The 23599-nt window shown below is 31.9% G+C and overlaps 1 protein-coding gene across 12 annotated transcripts in view; it reads right to left on the minus strand.

Moving 5' to 3' along the window:
* Window positions 1-23599, minus strand: part of Zasp52 (Z band alternatively spliced PDZ-motif protein 52) — a 110595-nt gene that overhangs the window by 56479 nt on the left and 30517 nt on the right. Inside the window, exon 1 of one of the 12 annotated variants that reach the window (XM_088267636.1) lies at window positions 17069-17195. The exons of 10 other annotated variants lie outside the window; for them this stretch is intronic. The gene's annotated coding sequence lies outside the window, so the exon portion shown is untranslated. Of the gene's footprint in view, window positions 1-2138; window positions 2336-17068; window positions 17196-23599 lie in introns of those variants that run through there. One more of the 12 variants, XM_088267637.1, reaches the window with a different exon arrangement.

Raw genomic sequence — 23599 nt, forward strand, 5'->3', positions numbered from 1 at the left:
TAATAGTTCCAAGCTAATCATTTTCAGACATATCGCTCCATCCTTTCAACAACGTCATATATAAAAAAAATCGTAAATTTTCAGTTATGCTCATCTCAGCCTTACATCACACACACATATCGCTCACTCCTTTCAACAAAGTCGTATATCAAAAATCGTCAATTTTCAGCTGTGCATGTTTTCGGAATGTCCAGAAAATGTACTATATCCCAGCAAAAGTGGTATATTTTTAACTTAATATTTACCCGCTACAGGGCAGAAAGTGCTGTTTTTGCATTGCGAAGAAAATGTATCGTTTAATTATTTGTTTAAATATATTAAATATTTTTCAAATGGAGAAAAAAACATTCAGGTTTTACCTAAAAGGATCTGTTGCACAGTAAAAAGTTCAATAAGTGGCTTGATATTTATTTTTAATACATTTTATTATATTTTTCAACTTTGAAAACGATCTCCTGCAAAATCAAGTATTTTGATTTATGACGTTGTTGAAAGGAGTGAGCAATATGGCAACCCTTAGTTTTTTCGATTAATTTTCGATATAGGGTCATCTTACACGGTGTTCATTTTGACGCGGACTGTTTGCGTTAGTCCGCAGTAACAAAAATCGTAAATGCAAAAAAAACTAATTTAACCAACCATCACGCCGCTTCCCGCAGGAATAGGCAGATAGAATGATAAAAAGACTAATAATAATAAAATATATATCTAATAGTTAAAATATTTTCTACCAGGTTATTTTTGGACGCAAGTTATTGAGAGTAAATTTGACAAAAAACCCGATCGAAATAATTGTAGCTAAATGCACTGGAGTGTTGCCGAATTATGAGTTATTATATATTACAATTACAGTATAAAAAAGGTTTGATCAAGGTCAGATAAATGATTACATCGAAAAAACTTGGAAAAATAATTGATGGGTACACAGCGAAAATACTCTAATTGTAAAAAAATATAGCAATGCAAAATTTAAAAATAAATATTTTAAGTATTAAAAAATTATAAAATTATATTTAAATCTTTAAAAAAGTATATCCTTGATATTAAAAAAATAAAAAATACCAAAATACAACACTAAGCAATTCAAACAAAATAAATATTTGGGAATTACAATTGGTTAATTAGAATAGGTGAATATTAGACGTGTGTAAAGTAATCACTTAACCAGCCCATGACAGGTAATAACCCCTGTAAATGCCCAGACTTTCATAGTGAGAAAGTCCAGATTTGTGAACAAGTATTTGGACCACGAAAGAACGACGATGGAAAAAACCCACCTAAGAACATACGAGTATGTATAATTACTTTATAACCCTTACAGTGTTCTCCCAAGGTCTACATCGTAAAAAAATGGGGTCCTTGGAAGAATATAAGAGGTGTCGGAAGACCCCAAAAGAGATGGTCCAACGACATAGTCACTGTGGGGGGTAAAAACTGTCTGCAAGCAGCAACCGACCGGAGGAAATGGAAGGAAGGGGAAAACTGCCATATTCTTCTTCATCTTTGATGAGATGTCATTTTTTTTCCTATTTGGTAGTATTTGGACACACTCAAAATGTTGTAAATAAATTATCTGGTCAAATTATAAGCTTAAATAATGACATTCGTTTGATAATGCCCTAACAAGGCGAAACAATTGACACAATATAATTTTTTATGTGTTTTTTGTTAATAAAATACAACTTAGTAGACTCAAAAAATCTGTGTTTGATTTAAAATTAATACATAAATTAAATAATAAAAATGAAAATGATATGTTCTGGCGTTTCTCATGTGTGTGATTATAATCCAGGATTCGGACCTCACATACTAATAAAAGAGTTTCAGCCAAATAAAAAGCTTTTTTTCATCTCACCAATAGATGTCTCTAGTAAGATCTTCAATCTTTCAAAAATTGGTTCATATATACAGAACTTCCAAGAATTTGAGTAGTGTGGTTGTCAATAATGGGTAGAATTGGTGAATGTTACAGTGTGTAAAGTGATCACTTAAACTAGCCTATGACGGTCGTCAGCCCCTTAAATGCCCAGACTTCCATATTCTTCTTCATCTTTGATGAGATGTCAAAAAACAATATGAAGGGGAAGAAGCCTAGAATGCCCAGAGGGCTCATGAAAAAGAATAAGAATAAGACTTACAGTATTCAAAAATTAAATTGTAACTATGCACTATGCACCATTCGATATGTATGATGATTTTTATCAACTTCACTTAAAACACTGATGTGATTTTGCGTTTTCACCTGGCCTGTTGGCGTTCGGGCGTCCGATAATACACTAACAAGTCTCCATAATCTAGCGATAAGTCGGTACAAATCGATAAGAATTTCCTCAGTGGAACTAATTACATCGGAACATTGTGTTTGATAAAGCAAATAGCGAAAGGAATGTATAAATCAGTTGACATAAATTGTATTATGTGTTTGGCAACATATGTTCGGAAAATGTTACATTGTCGTAAGGTCGCGACATTGGCGCTATATTGACATAATCTGGGATTATAAAAAGCGATATTTGAAGCTGTTTAAATGAATACCAGACACTATGTCTGTCGCAGTTTATTGTCAATTAACCCTTTGATTACCAGGACTTTTGGTATTACTAAACAATAAATACCGCGATTTAAAAAAAAATTATTTTAAATTATAAATATGTTCGATAATTTATGAACACTGGATTATTTCATGTTCGGCGCGACAAAAATATCTGTCCGAGTATAGTTAAATAAATGTATGCAATGTTATAAAAACTCGACTAACAAGGAAATGCTGCTCGCTCGATGTCCATCTCCTTTTCACGCCGTGAGCATAATACTGCGAATCAAACGACTGACCAATTGACGGCATCCGGTGTTGATAGGAATAGTGTAGGGGTGCGTGTAATTGACGATATTTATTTTTTAGCTATGCAATATTTGTATAATACCTAACACGTAAAAAATTATCTACATATCGCTCACTCCTTTCAAGAACGTCATAAATCAAAAAACTTGATTTTTCAGGAGAACGTTTTTAAAGTTTAAAAATATAATACAATGTGTAAAATAAATATCAAGCCACTTATAAAACTTTTTACTTTGCAACAGACCTTTTTAGGTAAAACCTGAAGGTTTTTTTTTCCATTTGAAAAATATTTAGCTTATTAAAAAAAATAATTAAACAATACCTTTTCTTCAAAATGCAAAAAACAATACTTTCTGCCCTGTAGCGGGTAAATATTAAGCTAAAAATATGCCTCTTTTGCTGGAATATAGTACATTTTCTAGGCATTCTGAAAACATGCACAACAGAAAATTGACGATTTTTGATTTATGACGTTCTTGAAAGGAGTGAGCGATATCTTTTTTGGGGCTGACGACCGTCATAGGCTGGTTTAAGTGATCAATTTACACACGTATAACATTCACCAATTCTACGCATTATTGACAACCACACTACTCAAATTCTTGGAAGTTTTACCTGCGTATGACGGTCGTCAGCCCCGTAAATGCCCAGACTTCCATATTCTTCTTCATCTTTGATGAGATGTCAAAAAATGATATGAAATATAACTCCTATAATTGGAGATAATCCAGATTTGTGAACAAGTATTTGGACACACTTAAAATTTTGTAAATTATCTACATATTTGAAGAATATCACAGATTCAGACAACTTACTTCTCACGAAAACAAAATTGCTTGATTTATGTACTTTGTTTTCTTCGTTTCCCTTTTAGTATTTTTGTAACTTAAATTTTTGTAATATTACAGCAAATTGTAAGATATATATGATCATTCAGTTCTAAATATCGATGGAAAACTTATTGAAAAAAATAACAAATGTGAATCGATGCATTTTTGTACAATTTTTTTGTATAACCCTGAAGGAATCCCTTACATATTATTTTTTGACATCTCATCAAAGATGAAGAAGAATATGGAAGTCTGGGCATTTACGGGGCTTACGACCGTCATAGGCTGGTTTAAGTGATCACTTTACACACGTGTAACATTCACCAATTCTACCCATTATTGACAACCACACTACTCAAATTCTTGGAAGCTCTATATATATGAACCAATTTAGAAACCTTGTTCATGAATCACTAGAACTTCACTAGAGACATCTATTGGTGAGATGTAAAGAAGCTTTTTATTAAGCAGAAACTCTTATATTAGTATGTGAGATCCGAATCCTGGATTATAATCACACACATGAGAAACGCCAGAAAATACCATTTTCATTTTTATTATTAAGCTTATAATTTGACCAGATAATTTATTTACAACATTTTGAGTGTGTCCAAATACTTGTTCACAAAATCTGGATTATCTCCAATTACAGGAGTTATTTTCATATTATTTTTTGACATCTCATCAAAGATGAAGAAGAATATAGAAGTCTGGGCATTTACGGGGCTTACGACCGTCATAGGCTGGTTTAAGTGATCACTTTACACACGTGTAACATTCACCAATTCTACCCATTATTGACAACCACACTACTCAAATTCTTGGAAGCTCTATATATATGAACCAATTTAGAAACCTTGTTCATGAATCACTAGAACTTCACTAGAGACATCTATTGGTGAGATGTAAAGAAGCTTTTTATTAAGCAGAAACTCTTATATTAGTATGTGAGATCCGAATCCTGGATTATAATCACACACATGAGAAACGCCAGAAAATACCATTTTCATTTTTATTATTAAGCTTATAATTTGACCAGATAATTTATTTACAACATTTTGAGTGTGTCCAAATACTTGTTCACAATCCCTTACATACTGTCCAAAATGTATCTGACTCTTTTTTAAAAATTACGTCATCAGACCCGACGGATCCGGTATCTCTCGCTTGAGTTCCGAAAGCCGATATATCAGATTTTGGTCGTCAAAGGGTTAAGCAGTTTTTATCGAATACGGAAGATGACTGTATCGTGTATAATAATTTTATACACTTATATCGGTAATGACTCATATTTTAGCTGTAACGCTTCGCAAATACGAAATACCTGGAATAATTTTTACGAGTTTAAAAATATAAATTGCGTAGCAAATATATAATAAATAATGGTAAATATGTATATACATTTTAAGATAGACATATTTAATTTTTATATTTTAATTAATTTAATTTTTATTTTAGGCATACTTAATTGGTCTTATTAAAAATACTCTCCAGTCATAGTGTCTGCTCGGCCCTTAAAAGTAAAAGTCGTACCTCATTATTATAATTCTTTTATAAATTTTTACTTCTTCGTCTTTTTCTAGATCCCAAGGATCTGTTTGTGCCTCCGCTTGTAGCTCTTGGGATGTTGACTCCCAGCTGTCTTTCCAACTTTTTGGAGGTCTGCTTGGGGGTCTGCGTCCTTCAGGGATTCCTTGAAGGGCGATACGTGGAAGTCTGTCATCTAACATTTTTTTTATAAACCCTTATCCGCACCAAAAGGGTGCATAGGGCACTGCATCATATAAACGCAGCGCTATCTTGATCGTTAACACATGAAATAAAGGTGATCAGCCCTCCGCTTCAGGTACCAGTCCACGGTGACATTATTTGACCCCCCCCCAGGAATCAAACCTCCAGAACGCTAGCCGAGCGTGCTGAGCGTGTTATTGTAATTTCTATATCTTAATTACATCACGCCGCTTCCCGCAGGGGTACGCAGAGACAATAGAACTCCACACCAATCTCTCTTTGAAAAAAAATGTAAGAAATCGGTAATTTAGCAAAGGAATAAAGCGAGCATTACCGATAAACCGGTAATGCTTGCCCTATCGCGTATTCTTCACATACTCGACACGCCCATATCAGGGTTATGTGACGTCATCCCGATGACGTCACGCGACGCGCGATGACGCGATGTTACATAGAAAGCGGCAGTAACCCATCCGGTGGTCAGAACGGAATGCCAGAATACTTGAAGGAGTACATCATAGAAACGCCGAAGGGCACGATGAAAGTGAGATAGTGCTGCAAGGCGGATATTCGACCACTGTTTATTTTACTAATGTCTTCACTGGTCGAGTAACTAACCGAGTTACTCGAGGCGGGATATTCGATAGCCCCAACTTAATTTTCTTTTAACTCAGGTAAAAAATCGCTCACTCCTTTCAAGAACGTCATAAATAAAAAATCGTCAATTTTCAGTTGTGCATATTTTCAGAATGCCCAGAAAATGTACTATATCCCTGCAAAAGCGGCATATTTTTAACTCAATATTTACCCGCTACAGGGCAGAAAGTGTTGTTTTTGCATTATGAAGAACTAGTATTGTTTAATTATTTAAAAAAAAAAATATTCTTAATATTTTTCATATGGATAAAAAACCTTCAGGTTTAACCTAAAAAGATCTGTTGCATAATAGAAAGTTCAATAAGCGGCTTGATATTTATTTTTAAATAATTGTATTATATGGTATTGTTTAATTTTTTTTAATGTTCTTAATATTTTTCAAATGGAGAAAAAACCTTCAGGTTTTACCTAAAAATATCTGTTGCACGGTAAAAAGTTTAATAAGTGGCTAGTAATTTATTTTTAATACATTGTATTATATTTTAAAACTTTAAAAACGTTCTCCTGAAAAGTTTTTTGATTTATGGCGTTCTTGAAAAGAGTGAGCGAAATGACGTAATTATTATTTTTTGCTTAAAGCACAGTTTTGTATTGAAAAAATAAGTTTGTCTTCGAAATAAATATTATTCTGAAAAGTTGTTGAAAATAAGGAGTTTAAAAAAAATATGAAAAAAAAATTCAAGATACATTCTACAAAAATTGTGCGTAAACTGAATTGCTTACTGAATTGTGTGTTTGAGAGTACAGTCTTAACTTTAGACGCTAATAACCAATCAAAAAAACAATAAATTATTATGATTTATGCACAACATTTTGTGTAAAGTTAATCACTTACCCAGCCTATGGGAGGTCTTAAGCCTTGTAAATACTAATCAAGACTTCCATATTCTTCTTCATCTATGATGAGATATCGAAAATGTAAAAATAACCCTAAAGTGGAGAAACTCCATATTTGTGAACAAGCTCAAAATGTTGTTAATTGTTTACAACATTTTGAGTGTGTCCAAATACTTGTTCACAAAATCTGGATTATCTCCAATTACAGGAGTTATTTTCATATTATTTTTTAACATTTCATTAAAGATGAAGAAGAATATGGAAGTCTGGGCATTTACGGGGCTGAGGACCGTCATAGGCTGGTTTAAGTGATCACTTTACACACGTGTAACATTCACCAATTCTACCCATTATTGACAACCACACTACTCAAATTCTTGGAAGTCCTATATATATGAACCAATTTAGAAACCTTGTTCTCGAATCACTAGAACTTCACTAGAGACATCTATTGGTGAGATGTAAAGAAGCTTTTTACTAAGCAGAAACTCTTATATTAGTATGTGAGGTCCGAATCCTGGATTACAATCACACACATGAGAAATGCCAGAAAATACCATTTTCATTTTTATTATTAAGCTTATAATTTGACCAGACAATTTATTTACAACATTTTGAGTGTGTCCAAATACTTAAATGTCCCGTAAATGCCCAGACTTCCATATTCTTCTTCATCTTTGATGAGATGTTAAAAAATAAGATTTTTAATTGTTTATTGAATAAAGTTTATTCTATCAAAGCTGGATATTTACAGGTCGTAAGTCCTGTAAACACCCAGACTCCCATATTTTTCTTCATCAATGTTGAAATGTTAAAAACTTTGCGTTGCGGATATATTTCTGTATTTATCTAAGTATCTACGATTTTGCTATGTGATTTTCGTTTACGCGTGTGGTAAAAATACTTCGTAAATTGCGAATCGTGATCTCAAACCGATAACATCCATTTGATTCATGATGTTTTCGTTATGATGAGTCATATCTGTGTTTTATAAATAAATAAAATAAATGATAAGCCATTTTATGTCCAATACAATATGATATCTTAAAAAAATATAAGCACATAGGTTAGTCATTCCACTATTGACCAAAATAAAAATAGAGTGATACCTTTCATAACGTAATTAATTCGTTATACGATAAGTTCATTACACAAAACGCGTTTTCCTATAACAATACATGTTTTTTGTTTTCAAATCGTACTGTTGCATAAAACAAAGTAGCAAGCTAAATAAATACTTAATATATTGTTATTTCAACAAAGATGAAGAAGAATATGGAAGTCTAAGCATTTACGGGGCTTACGATCGTCATAGGATGGTTAAAGCGATCACTTTACTCGCGTGTAACATTCACTAATTTTACCCATGATTGACAACCACACTATTAAAATTCTAAGTTCTATATATATATATATATATATATATATATATATATATATATATATATATATATATATATATATATACATATACACATATATATATATATATATATATATATATATATATATATATATATATATATATATATATATATATATATATATATATATTCATCACACCAATAGATGTCTCTAGTGAAGTTCTAGTGATTCAAGAATAATGTTTCAAAATTGGTTCATACATATAGAACTTCCAAGAATTTGAGTAGTGTGGTTGTCAATAATGGGTAGAATTGGTGAATGTTACACTGTCTAAAGTGATCAATTAAACCAGCCTATGACGGTCGTCATCCCCGTAAATGCCCAGACTTCCATATTTTTCTTCATCTTTGATGAGATGTCAAAAAATACTAAGAATGTAATTGAAAAATTCCCTCTTTGCTACCAATTCTCTTAATTTCTCGCACTTATGTATATATAATATTACAGCAGGTTTTACGACAGTCATATTATCAGTTTTTTTAAGGAAAAACCCACACAGCCTCTATTTTAGAGGCTTCTCTGCAGGTAGGATAGTAAAGATAGGGAAGGTAGATGTGAAAAATACGTCACAATCATCCAGACAATTGAAAAATATCAACTAATTAATAACAAAGAGAAAACGACTCATCTCCTCATATTCCTGTCTTCCTCTTATCCTAACTTTTGAATTTTTATTCAATAGTAAATAAAAAATTACATACTTGTTTATGCACTTCAGTGATAATAATATCGATCTTGATAAATGATACTATGACCAAGATGTCCGATTGAAACATCGCAGAGCTAGGAAAAGGATTAAAAATAGCAAAAAAGCGGATTTAGTGTTTATTCAAAGAGATTTCCCTGCGCCAAGGAGAACGTATTGTGTTAATATTTATAGCCGATATCGCAAAACTACGCGCCGGGAATGTACAATACTTTCTTTCGGCTGGTAACGCGTTTGTAAGGCGGTCAATCCGTCTTATATCGAGTGATTGGGATGTAAATAAACATCCTACTTTGGTGTAAAAAAACGGAGTTAGTTTTATATATTATATGTATATATATATTTATATATATATATATATATATATATATATATATATATATATATATATATATATATATATATATATACATAACGTGGTAATATTTTCCTTCGTAAATTGGGTGTAAATAATATGTAAAGTGGGTGTATAATAATAAAATAAACAATGTGTTGCTTTGTAATTAAAGTTTATTTTTAATTTATATTTATAATATTTTTCTATCTATCTATCTGACAGTTAACAATATTATATTTTTTCTATCTGATGTCTTTTGTTTTATTCAGTGCGACGCATGCGACATCTGGTGGTCGAACTGTTTTATGTAGGTACTATTTGTAAGTACTTAATAAAATGTATAGGTAGGTACCTAGGTATTTTATTACATATAAAGTAACGGCTTACTGCTTAAATTAGTTCTGCGAAATGGAACAGGAAAAACAGAAAATTATTTTTCTACTGACAAAAAACTTCAAAACATTAATTAGAGTTGTTTTGATTATAGATGTGTGCAGCGGGTGACCGCACGTGCCCAACCCTATATTATGGGACATTCGTAAAATTTACGAAGGACATCCGATTTGCGGGGAGCACCTATGAAAAAGGCAACACATCGCTCACTCCTTTCAAGAACGTCATAAATAAAAAATCGACAATTTTCAGTTGTGCACGTTTTCGGAATGCCCAGAAAATGTACTATATCCCAGCAAAATCGGTATATTTTTAACTTAATATTTACCCGCTACAGGGCAAAAAGTGTTGATTTTGAATTTTGAAGGAAAGGTATGGTTTAATTATTTTTTTTTAAATAAACTAAATATTTTTCAAATGGAGAAAAAACCTTCAGGTTTTATCTAAAAAGATCTGTTGCACAGTAAAAAGTTCAAGAAGTTGCTTGATATTTATTTTTAATACATTGTAATATATTTTTTAACTTTAAAAACGTTCTCCTGAAAAATCAAGTTTTTTGATTTATGACGTTCTTGAAAGGAGTGAGCGACATGTGAAAAATGTAGTGACAACTAGCGTGTATCTTAATTTTTTACCGAAAATTCGTATTTCATATAAAGTTCTCAAAAAACATGTTGGACTTTTTTTACATCATCATCTTCTCGGTGTAGGTCTTGTAGCCTATTTTTAAGAGGTATTAACTCCCTGCGATGTAAATTCCCAACTGACAATCCATCTCTTTGTTTAAATGTTTTTAGTAAACCTTTTTTTGGTAAAATGTGTTTTTTACCGTCGTAAATTTTACGATATTAAGGTACATCTAAATAAGTCCTGAGGTCTAGGGTTAAACAGCTTTACACTTGTCTGAAATCATAACTTATGTATGAAAAAAGTAATACTTTATGGTTGGAATCCAAACTGAAACAAACCTCAAAAACCACAAAAAAATGAAACTTTGTCATCAATCTGGAGACAGGGAGAGGTAGAATTGGTGAATGTTACACGTGTGTAAAGTGATCACTTAACCAGCCTATGATATGCCGTAAGCCCTGTAAAAGTCGAGACTTTCATATTCTTCTTACTCCTTTCAACAACGTCACATATCAAAAAACCTGATTTTTCAGGAGATCGTTTTTATAGTTTAAAAATATAATACAATATATTAAAAATAAATATCAAGCCACTGATTGAACTTTTTACTGTACAACGGATCTTTTTAGGTAAAACCTAAATGTTTTTTCTCCATTTAAAAAATATTTCTTACGACTGTAATATATATACATATGTCGCTCACTCCTTTCAAGAGCGTCATAAATCAAAATACTTGATTATTCAGGAGAGCGTTTTTAAAGTTTAAAAATATAATACAATGTATTAAAAATAAATATAAGCTAATTTTACTGTGCAACATATCTTTTTAGGTAATACCTGAAGGTTTTTTCTCCATTTGAAAAATATTTAGTTTATTTAAAAAAATAATTAAACGATACCTTTTCTTCAAAATGCAAAAACAACACTTTCTGCCCTGTAGCGGGTAAATATTAAGTTAAAAATATGCCGCTTTTGCTGGGATATAGTACATTTTCTGGGCATTCCGAAAACATACACAGCTGGAAATGACGTTCTTGAAAGGAGTGAGCGATATTTCAAAAATGCAATATCATGAAACGGATGCATTTTTTCGCATTTTGGCATTTCTCATACATCGAATTCATTCGAAAGTGAAGGAATGTCCGCGTATAGCTGCATAGGTACCCATAGCAGCTGTGCAAAACGCTAAATTGCATCTCGAGGACGCCATCGGGTGCAGAAATGCAGCAAAGGATGCGAACGGCGTACCCAGCGTTCGGACCAAACCGGCTATACTGGTTTCGCCTTTTCCCGATGTTGAAACGTAACCTGAATATAAGGATGAAAACGAAAGTAGCCGAGAAAATACACGCACGCTGCGACTCGCCGGCTAGCCGTCACGCCGCTTCCCGCAGGAGCAGGCAGAGAGGATGTTAGTCAGGGATCCAAAATTAATAAGTTTGGAGTAAGGTCCTTGCAATCTGTTTTTTGACTCTACCAAGTTGTATTTTATTGTTGAAAAAACACATAAAAATCAATATTGTGCTGTAACTGTTTATTTCGCATAGTTATGGCATTTTCAAACGAATGTTCGACATTCGTAGTATAAGTATATGTGTAGTTATAAGTGTGTGAATAGTTATAAATGGTCAGCACGCTCGGCTACCGTTCTGGAGGTCCCGGGTTCGATTCCCAATTAAGTGATTTATTACTCTAATATGTTTTCAATAAATTGGACTGGTAACTGAAGCGGAAGCTGATCACCTTTCCTTCATGTGTTGATGTTCAAGATTTCTTCTTCATCTTCTTGCTCAATGCTGAGCGTCGTGGTCTTCTGGAATGTCAGGCACTTGGTGCACAAGTCCTCTCCATTCTTCCCGGTCCTGGGCCAACTTGATGGCAGCGTTTAGCGAGGATCCGGTTAATTCCTTTATTTGGTCTGTCCATCTTGTTGGAGACCGTCCTCTTGCCCGCTTGCCTTCAACTGTACCTGTTACTACCAGTTTTTCAAGACTCTTCTCGTTCTTTCTGGCGATGTTCAAGATAATACTGCATTTATATGATGCAGTGCCCTATGCACTATTGGGGGGCGGATAAGGGCTTGAAGAAGACGAATAGTGCTATGGTAGTGAGGTGTAGTATTGTTTACATCCCGTTGTAGTAATTGCCCTGACGAAGAGACAAGTGCATCTCGAAACCTGTAGAATCTTATTGAGTGGCCATACGCTAACATTACTAAGAATCGACTGTTGTGTTCGCAATTATCTCGGTAACCTTAGGTGTTAAACGAATGCGTTTTGATTGGCGCGGCCAATTGCGCCGGACGCGGACGGTCCACGGGCATCATGAGTTGACCTCGGGTCGCGTGTTCATACATATGACGAGTATGGGCAGAACTTTTCACACCGACAGTGTCAAACCGATCAGGCGCCAGCGGTGACCTACCAGGCGAGCAGTCGCGCCAGGAGAGCGGCGGATGACATTGAACCCGCTCCGTATAAGGCAGACTAATTTACATATGTGTGTATTCGTTTCTGAATAAATGTACTCGTACGTACCTGTGAAACGATTGTACTTCTCGTAAAAACCAAAAGGGTTTCTTGACGATTCAACTACATAGAGATCGGCTGTCCAAATTTAAAACACAGTAAGGGACATTTTTTTTGTAGTAGGTTTTTTTTGCATTTTTGGACTAAGTAGAGTCTACTTAGTCCATAAATGCAAAAAAAACCTACTACAAAAAATGTCCCTTACTGTGTTTTAAATTTGGACAGCCGAGATGTATCGATGTCCATTTGTTATATTATTATAGATCAACGAGCTACAGGAACAAATTGTCTCTAAGAAAATCTCTATGACGTTTTTATTTTAAATAAAAATTATAATTTCTATCGTATCTTATGTAATAATACTGTTATATAATTTATTACAAGATTATATATTTTTTTATTATATTATAAATGAAAATTGTCGATTTTTAAAATATATGACGTTGTTGAAAGGAGTAAGCGATATGTGTTGCAATGATTATTTTTAAAATGGTAAATCAGACGGAATGAGCTTCATTGGTCTATTCCGAGTAAGGTTTGATGCTAACGGTGTTCATATTACAAGTTGGTGCATAAAAGCGTAACGATAACTGGTCAGACAATGGCGATGCATCTTGCTGGCGTCATAGCTGTTGCATTCGTGCAAGAGACTTGCGCAAGTGTCCGCTTCAATGTCGATTGCGGACAGTCGCAGCTGCAGCCGTAACGACATCAATTCGAGATACCACTACTAAATACTGTTATTGTTTATATTTCGGAGAAATAAAATGACTGGTTTTTGATCCACTCACATTTTTATTAAAATTTTTATTGTGTCGTGCTGTGGTCCCGTGGTAAGTGTCGTGGACCCTTAACCCTTACTGGTCCAATGTCGAATCTGATTCGACATCGATTTTTTACTCTTAGGTCCCATGTTGGATCTTATCCGACATTTTTGTTCATAATTAGTATTATTTATTTCAATTCCAAGCATACATTTTTGTCACTCGTATCTATTACAACAATATGTGGAGCAGAAGACATAAGATTTTTCACACTTTGATACCTATTTCTAATAATGAGCCGCTTAGGCTCACAGAAATATGTGAAATTAAAATATTTGTGTAAAGAATAAAAATACAAATATTTATCTTAAAAAAAAACAACTATATTATTTTTTGACTTGTCATCAAAGATAAAGAAGAATATGGAAGTCTGGGCATTTACGAGCTTGACGACCGTCATAGTAGTCATATTCATGGTGAATGTTACACGTGTGTAAAGTAATCACTTAACCAACCCTATGACGGTCGTAAACCCTGTAAATACGCAGACTTCCATATTCTTCTTCATCCATGTTGAGATGCCAACAATGTCTAAACATTTTATTGTTTCGGCATTAACTTTGTGGTAAGACATGTTACAATGATTAAAGAAAACACTTCGTTTTTTGCAAATCATATAATAGATACTAATCACTCATTTCACTCTCATAAATTAAAATTATTACACCTTGTTCCATATAAAGGCCAAATTATGAATTATCTTGAAAATTTAGAAATCCAAAAAAACCTGAATTCTAATAATAATTTATTAAATAATATATTGTTTCAAAATTCTTCACCATTGCTTTCCATTTTTCCTTTGTTTTCAAACTCCGTCACTTGACTAACCCCTTCCCCTTACTTTCCCCTCTCCTTATTTATAGAACAATTTTATATTTTATATTTTAGTTACTATACAGACCTGAATGATGGAAGTTTAACTTCTGAAACATGTAGTCTATAATAAAACTCAAGTGGTAAAAAACGATGTGTTTTCTTTAATCATGTCTAAAAAATTTAAATTAAAATACCAATAACAGGTTTTCACTGAAAAATATATATCATCATCAAATATATAGATAAGTTTACATTTTTGACATATCGTAGATGAAGAAGAATATGGAAGTCTGGACATTTACAGGGTTCACAATCTATCATAGGCTGGTTCACCAATTCTACCCACGATTGACGACCACACTACTCGATTTTTTTAATCTTCTAGATAAGACACTAGATCTGGTATCACTCGCATTGTTCAATGTATGCATGCATCTCGTATTGGGTGCATTTATCGCATTCAACTCGGAGAATGACTAAGTGCATCGCACTGTAATACCCACATATGGTATGCCAGACCAGTGAACTGTATTATAATGCATTTTTGACGTCTCAACATATATGAAGAAGAATATGGAAGTCAGGGTATATATGTACATAAATGGATTAAAGCTGATTAAAAGATTACTTTACACACGTGTAACATCAAACATTCTTCTGATTGCCAACCACACTACTCAAATTTTTGAAATTTTCGGATACACTCAAAATGTTCTGAATATTTAATTTGTTAAAAAAATAAAATTGTATACATTTATTTAAATGACAATTTTAAACATATTTAAAAAAAATCTTTTGAAAGACCCACCTAGGAAACCTTGTGTGTCTTGTCGGTGGAGTTCTTTTTAATACATTTTTTATTGTTTTTTAACCATTTTAACGTAACACACAAAAAAGAGAGAAAAATTAAGAATATAAACATTTTACAATTTTCATAAAATTAACTCTTGATCATTCACCCATTCCTTTATTTTGCCTTTATTTCATATTTTATTTTGACCTCTAACATCCGTCGGCAACAAATTAAATAATCCATTTAGGATCCAGGATATATTTAAATAAAAGGTCTACTGAACAAAAACTTTCTCAAATCAATCATAGATGCTGCTGTGAACTCAGACTTAGTGCGATATGAGATGCATGATATATGTATGAGTTTTGAAAATATTAGGAGTGTGGTTTTCAATCATCGGTAGAATGGCAATGAATATTACACGTGTACAAAGTGATCTCTTAACCAGCCTATGACAGGTAAATACCCAGTCTTCCATACTCTTCTTCATCTGTGATGAGATGTCGAAATGTGAAAATAACTCCTAGGTGGAGAAACCCAGATTTATGGCCAAGGATTTGGACACACTTAAAATGTTTTGGATAAAAATAACTGGTCAAATTATAAGCTCGATAAAAAAATCATGTTTCAAGCGTCTTAATTCATATGATGAATTTCAGATCTACCCAATTGGGTAATGGAATATGGAACTATATACCACTTTAATGAGTTTTATTTTTATTATATATCCGACTAGTTTGGAAACTAGTCGTATATTTAAATAAAACTCATGAAAGTGATACATTCAAGTGTTTAATTTTTAATAAATAATCAACATCTCGTTCCACAAAGTTAATGCCGAATCAATAAATAATAGAATTATGGATAAGCTGGTTGTACTTTATTGCATAGTAATCAAAGTTATTTTGACCAAAAGAGGTATTTGTTAGATTTTGTTTGACGTGTTTCTGTGTTTTGGATCTCGTAGTTCTATGTACGTTACCATAAGGCGTGTTAATAGTATTTTTTTATTTAACTGCATTACATTTTGTAGAAATGAAGACTCTAAGAAGCATATCTGGCAAGAGTCTACGAGATATTGTAGAATAAGGAACACCAGGATAAGGGAAATATGCGAGATCGCAGATGTCGTTAGGTGGGGAAGGCAACGAAGAAGACAATGGTTTGTATATGTGAGAATGGCACCATCCAGACTCGCTCACATTGCAGTGCACGGCCAATCTCAAGGTAGATGATACCCGGGCAGACCACAAAAGAGATAGATTGAGAGCTGGAAATCGACACCGCAGGTGGCTAATCCCTCTTAAAAATAGGGCACAAGGCCTATACTAAGAAGAAGAATAAAAGAAAGAAGACATTCGTTATAACCCTTATCCGCACCCAATGGTGCATAGGGCACTACATCGTATTGACGCAGTGTTATCTTGATCGTTACTTACACGAAGGCAATGTGCTCACTTCTGCGCTTCAGGGTCCAGTCCAACGTAATAATCAATAAATATTAAGAGCGTAAAATCACTTATACCCTTTTCACCCCAAATTAGGGTTGCCATATTTTTCCCGAGACCCCATCTGGACATTTTGATATCGTAAAAAAGCCAAATTATATTTTTTAACGCTACATTAACATTAACAGACGACTTCTATAGTGTTAAATTTTATAATTAGACGGATAAATATACAAAATGGTAACATATGGACGGAAAGAATTACACATACCTTGATATATGGTTCACCGATAAGTGAAAGATCAGGCACAAAAAATTATATTATAATTACAAGGCACTGCGCGTTTTATTTATTACAAGGCAAGAGAACCGCTCGCTTAGACGGCCAGTTTGAGACTGCAAGTTGAAGAAAGAATTCTTGTATATATTTCTATATACCATGAACTTCACGGCCATAAACAGATAAGGAGTTTATAGGCTATAACTCACACTGATTATAGAAAAACGAACGTTAGTTTTCCACATAGATTTCTAGGTGCATGTGTGTGAATTAACATATGTCACGTACATATCATGCGTGTTTTATCAAGTTCGATTCGATTGTGGATTTTAATATGCGTTAAATGCAATTGTGAGGTGTCTGTTTTATCGTATGTTTAAAGCTGATAATGAAATTCAGTATACTTTTTATCACTTTACTATCACTTTTTCTCTGGACGCGTGGCAATGAGGATACCCTGGAACGACTGGTTGTGATCGGTAGCCTGGAGGGGAAGAGTGGGAGAGAAAGAGGAAGATCCCCACACGATAGATCGATCGAGTTAAGGTAGCAGCAGGCACCTCAGTGGTTGGAGCGCTACGTGCAGCGCAGTCAAGGGATAACTGGAGAAGAGTCATTGCTTCCACAAGGGTTTCAACCCTCAGTAATGAGAACTAAGACAGAGAAGAAGACGAAATAATTTTCAACTTCAAATGTGAGGTTTAAATAACACAAATTTCGATCAAAGACAAATATTCCTTTAAAAAAATATTATTTAGGTCCAATATACGATAAATCACAAGTTAATTTTCTTTAAACCCAGGTAACATTTGACGTGAATGAATTTTTTACTTAACACACCGATTCTGTATTAAAAAATAAGTGTTTCTTCGAAATAAATATATGGTTTTGAAACGAAGAGTTATTGAGAGGTGAGGAGTTAAAAAAATTCATAAAAATATTTTAACAACATATAATCTATTATAAAAAAAAATAAAAAAATGTGCCCGGAGACATGTCTGTATTTGCGTGTACCCCCTTGAGATAGTAATTATCGGAGGGAAGGAAGGTTGGAGAATCTAACATAAAAAAATATATATTAACATAAATTGTATACATTTATTTAAAGTACAATTATAAACATTTAAAATATTTTTTGCAGAGACCCACCATCCACCTTGTGTGTCTTGTCGGTGGAGTTCTTTTAACATAATTTTTTTATTGTTTATATCCATTTTAACCTAATATACACACAAACAAGTGAGAAAAAAACTAAAAATATAGACTATTTTACAATTATCATAGAATTAACTCTTGATCATTTACCCATTCCTTAATTTTGCCTTTGTTACATATTTTATTTTGACCTCTAACATCCGTCGGCAACAAATTAAATAATCCATTTAGGATCCAGGATATATTTAAATAAAAGGTCTACTGAACAAAAACATTCTCAAATCGATCATAGATGCTGCCGTGAACTCAGAAATAAAGCGATATGAGATGCATGATATATGTATGAGTTTTGAAAATTTTAAAAGTGTGGTTTTCATTCAATTAAGAATACTTATGTACATTTTACAATTTTCACAGAATTAACTCTTGATCATTTACACATTTGCCTTTGTTACATATTTTATTTTGACCTCTAACCTCCGTCTGCAACAAATTAAAAATGTTTGCAACGATATATTGCAGTGTAAGACTCCCATATTTATTATTAATTCATGGAACTATCAAACCTTCGTTGTGGGTATATCATGATAAGAGAACCATTATGGTCATTCGTTTGACCAACTAAGGCGCAATGATTGACATATAAACTGTCCGTATGTACAAATACTTAATGTAATATTATTGTAGATGACATTTCAATGGCCACAAGGCCTAATAGAGTTAGGAGTCGGTGAAGTATTTAAGATAAAATGAGAGATATCCTTGTTAATTGAGATTGTGTGGTGATACGTATCGAAATAATTCAAGGTGAAAAAATGTGGCCATCACCTCTACGCCACATATTTCTACTAGTAATTACGATAAGTATGTAACATACATATGTATGTAATATACACATGTCGCTCACTCCTTTCAAGAACGTCATAAATCAAAATTGGTCAATTTTCAGCTGTGCATGTTTTCGGAATGCCCAGAAAATGTACTATATCCCAGCAAAAGAGGCATATTTTTATCTTAATATTTACCCGCTACAGGGCAGAAAGTGTTGTTTTTGCATTTTGAAGAAAAGGTATTGTTTAATTATTTTTTGAAACATACTAAATATTTTTCAAACGGAGAAAAAACCTTCAGGTTTTACCTAAAAATATATGTTGCACAGTTAAAAGTTCAGTAAGTGGCTTGATATTTATTTTACACATTGTATTATATTTTTAAACTTTAAAAACGTTCTCCTGAAAAATCAAGTTTTTTTTATTTATGACGTTCTTGAAAGGAGTGAGCGATGTATGTAACATACATCATACATGTCGCTCACTTCTTTCAACAACGTCATATATCAAAAAACTTGATTTTTCAGGAGATCGTTTTTAAAGTTTAAAAATATAATAAGATGTATTAAAAATAAATATCAAGCCACTTATTGAACTTTATACTGTGCAACGGATCTTTTTAGGTAAGACCTGAATGTTTTTTCTCCACATGAAAAATATTTAGTTAATTTAAAAAAATAATTAAACAATACCTTTTCTTCAAAATGCAAAAACAACACATTCTGCCATGTAGCGGGTATATTAAGTTTAAAATATGCCGCTTTTGCTGGGATATAGTACGTTTTCTGGGCATTCCAAAAACATACTGAACAGAAAATTGACGATTTTTGATATATGACGTTGTTGAAGGGATTGAGCGATGTATGTTTATTTATTTAATAGACAGGGTAACAAATACTTTCTCGACAGGGTAGCTGAGAAAGTAACAGGTTCCTTTTTAAAAAATTTAATTAACATACATTTTTTAAATACAATTTAATACAATTTCTATACATTTCTACTTCTATCAATCTTATGTTTTTAGTCGCGCTGAGCCTCTCCAAAAAAGAGACCTGAGCTCTTGTGCTTGTAGAGGGACTTTTTTCTTATATAAGGTAAAACTCCAATCTTTTTAAACGTTTTTATTTTGGTCAAACCGGTTTCTACAAGGACCTTGTCATCTTCAGGGATAAATATGAACTTAGAAATTGAGAAATACTCATAGTTAGGTGAGTGAATATGAAATAAGTAAATAGAAAATATATTAAATTATACATGAAAAAAATTAATACGAGTAAAAAAATATAAAATAATTATGAGTAAATAAATGTTAAAGAAATATAGGGAATTAATTTAAAAGTGGTCAAAAACAGAAAAAAAAGTTATATTTTATAAAAATTGATAAAATATGCCATAAAATATCAGCAAAAAACAAATGAATAAATGTAACAATTTCCCATAAGCGCATTACATAAATAAATTACATATGTAAGTGCCTATATACGTGCGTATGTAGGTGAGTACATATGTATGATACGTACGTGATATTTCATCGGCGCGGTAAGCCGCAAACTTTGTTATGTCACCCATGAATTATGCATTTATAACATGAATTTATTAACAGATTTAAAAAGAGTTATAGCCAGGAATTTATCAAAAAGTATTTAAGCGGTAAGTGCATACTTAATTTATTAAGAAGTCGTGGAAAAGATGTAAGCATTGCGTGTAATGTAAATAATAACCCTTACCGCACCCCAATGATGCATAGGGCACTGTGTCATATAAACACAGTGTTATCTTGATCGTTTACACATGAAGGCAGGGTGATCAGCCCTCCGCTTCAGGTACTAGTCTATAGTAATATTGAATAAATATTACAGTGAAAAAATCACTTATATTTATTTTACCCCCCTTGGGAATCGAACCCGGGACCTCCAGAACGGTAGCCGAGCGTGCTGACCATTACACTACGGAGGCGGACAAAATATTTATATATATATATATATATATATATATATATATATATATATATATATATATATATATATATATATATATATATATATATATATATATATATATATATATATATATATATATATATATATATATATATATATATATATATATATATATATATATATATATATATATATATATATATATATATATATATATATATATATATATATATATATATATATATATATATATATATATATATATAACGTGGTAATATTTTCCTTTTGAAAATTAAGTGTAAATAATATGTAAAGTGGGTGTATAATAATAAAATAAACAATGTGTTGCTTTGTAATTAAAGTTTATTCTTAATTTATCTTTATAATCATTTTTATATCTATCTATCTATCTATCTATCTGATTCTGACAGTTAATAATATTATCGGAAGTCTTTTGTTTAATTCTGAGCGACGCATGCGGCATCTGGTGGTAGAACTGTTTTATGTAGGTACTTTTTGTAAGTACTTAATAAAATGTATAGGTAGGTACCTAGTTATTTTATTACATCTCCCCCCTTGGGGATGAAAATTCATAGTAAAATTTTCACTCGTCCTCCGGATCATCTTCTTGTAGTGAAGGGACTGGTATAAGTTTAGTGATATGATAAAGTTTTTTTTTTTTTTTCTTTCTTTCTTTTTTTCCTTCTTTTTTTCTTTCTTTCTTTTTTTTCCGTTCTTTTTTCTTTCTTTCTTTTTTTTGGTATTTTTTTTTTCTTGACCCTTTTAAAGTAGACACAGTTTTTTTCAATCCATTTGTTTTTTTCTTTTGAATTCCTTCATTTTTATTCAGATCTCTTAAAGTATCTTCTAATATAACCAAATGTACAACTTTTAATTGTTCATCTGCATTTTCATTCGATTCTAAAACTGGATTCCTGCTTAGACAATCTACTTCTAAATTCTTCTTTCCTGGAGTATATTTTGTTTTATATTTTGTAGTATTTTTTTCTACTTTATTTTTATTTTCATTCTTCAAGCACTGTTTCTGTGTTATTTGTATGTCTTCATTTTTATTCTGATCTTTTGAAATATCTTCTAATTTAACCAAATTTACAACTTTTAATTGTTCATTTGCATTTTCCTTCGATTCTAATACTGGATTCCTGCCCACACAATCTGCTTCGAAATTCTTCTTTCCTGGAGTATATTTTATTTTATATTTTGTAGAAATTTTTTCCACATTATTTTTATTTTCATTCTTCAAGCACTGTTTCTGTGTAATTTGTAAATCTTCATTTTTATTATTAATCTTATCATCCTCCTTTGTTTTAAACCAGCACGTTGCTTCAGAGTGATATCGAGTTCCCTTATTTAAATTTTCACAAATCTTACATGGACTTTTATCTTTAATTTTATCACTAGTTCTTAGATTTCCACGTCTTCTTTGATTATCTTTTAATCGTTTTCTTTGATCATCTTCTAATTTTTCTCTCTCACTCCGAACATATTGTAGTAATTGTTTTAATACATCTAATGTTTCATAATCCATTTCCAATAAACAAAATTGTCGTTTTATAACGTGGTAATATTTTCCTTTTGAAAATTAAGTGTAAATAATATGTAAAGTGGGTGTATAATAATAAAATAAACAATGTGTTCCTTTGTAATTAAAGTTTATTCTTAATTTATCTTTATAATCATTTTTATATCTATCTATCTATCTATCTATCTGATTCTGACAGTTAATAATATTATCGGAAGTCTTTTGTTTAATTCTGAGCGACGCATGCGGCATCTGGTGGTAGAACTGTTTTATGTAGGTACTTTTTGTAAGTACTTAATAAAATGTATAGGTAGGTACCTAGTTATTTTATTACATATATATATATATATATATATATATATATATATATATATATATATATATATATATATATATATATATATAAATATATATATTTATAAAAAAATATACATATCTCAATAACTCTTTTTTTCAAAATCATATATTTATTGCGAAGAAAAATCTGTTTTTTTTTTAAATACAAAAACGTTTAGTGTAACCTCAGTTTAAAGAAAACAAACTTGCGGGGTATTGATTATCCCGCCTTAACCCTAGATAGCTAAACTGTATTCGTAGATACACACACACATATATATATATATATATATATATATATATATATATATATATATATATATATATATATATATATATATATATATATATATATATATATATATATATATATATATGTTTTTTTAGAAGATATAGAAGAAGATAGATAAAGAAGAAGAGCTCCTATTGTCTATTACAGCGGCTCTCAAAGCGTGGCTCGCGGAGCCCTAGACATCCGCAAGCAGCCCGTGAGGGTTTCGTCGCGATAAGCAGAGAAATAAATGTACAATAATGCTTATATGAGTACGTATTCAATTATAACGTGTTGTTTTGAATATGAAATAAACGAAGAGGTGAAAAGAACAGTAAAAATAGTTATGAGTCCAATGTGGCTGGAAATATAAGCAGAGAAAGACCGAGGATAATTTGGGGATGATGTGGGAATAATCGGCAGGTTTGTATGAGAAGATGGATTTAT

Source organism: Brachycentrus maculatus, unplaced genomic scaffold (genome assembly GCF_059751285.1).
Source record: "Brachycentrus maculatus isolate JH-2025_06_01 unplaced genomic scaffold, ASM5975128v1 h1tg000301l, whole genome shotgun sequence".
Taxonomy (NCBI): Eukaryota; Metazoa; Arthropoda; class Insecta; order Trichoptera; family Brachycentridae; genus Brachycentrus; species Brachycentrus maculatus.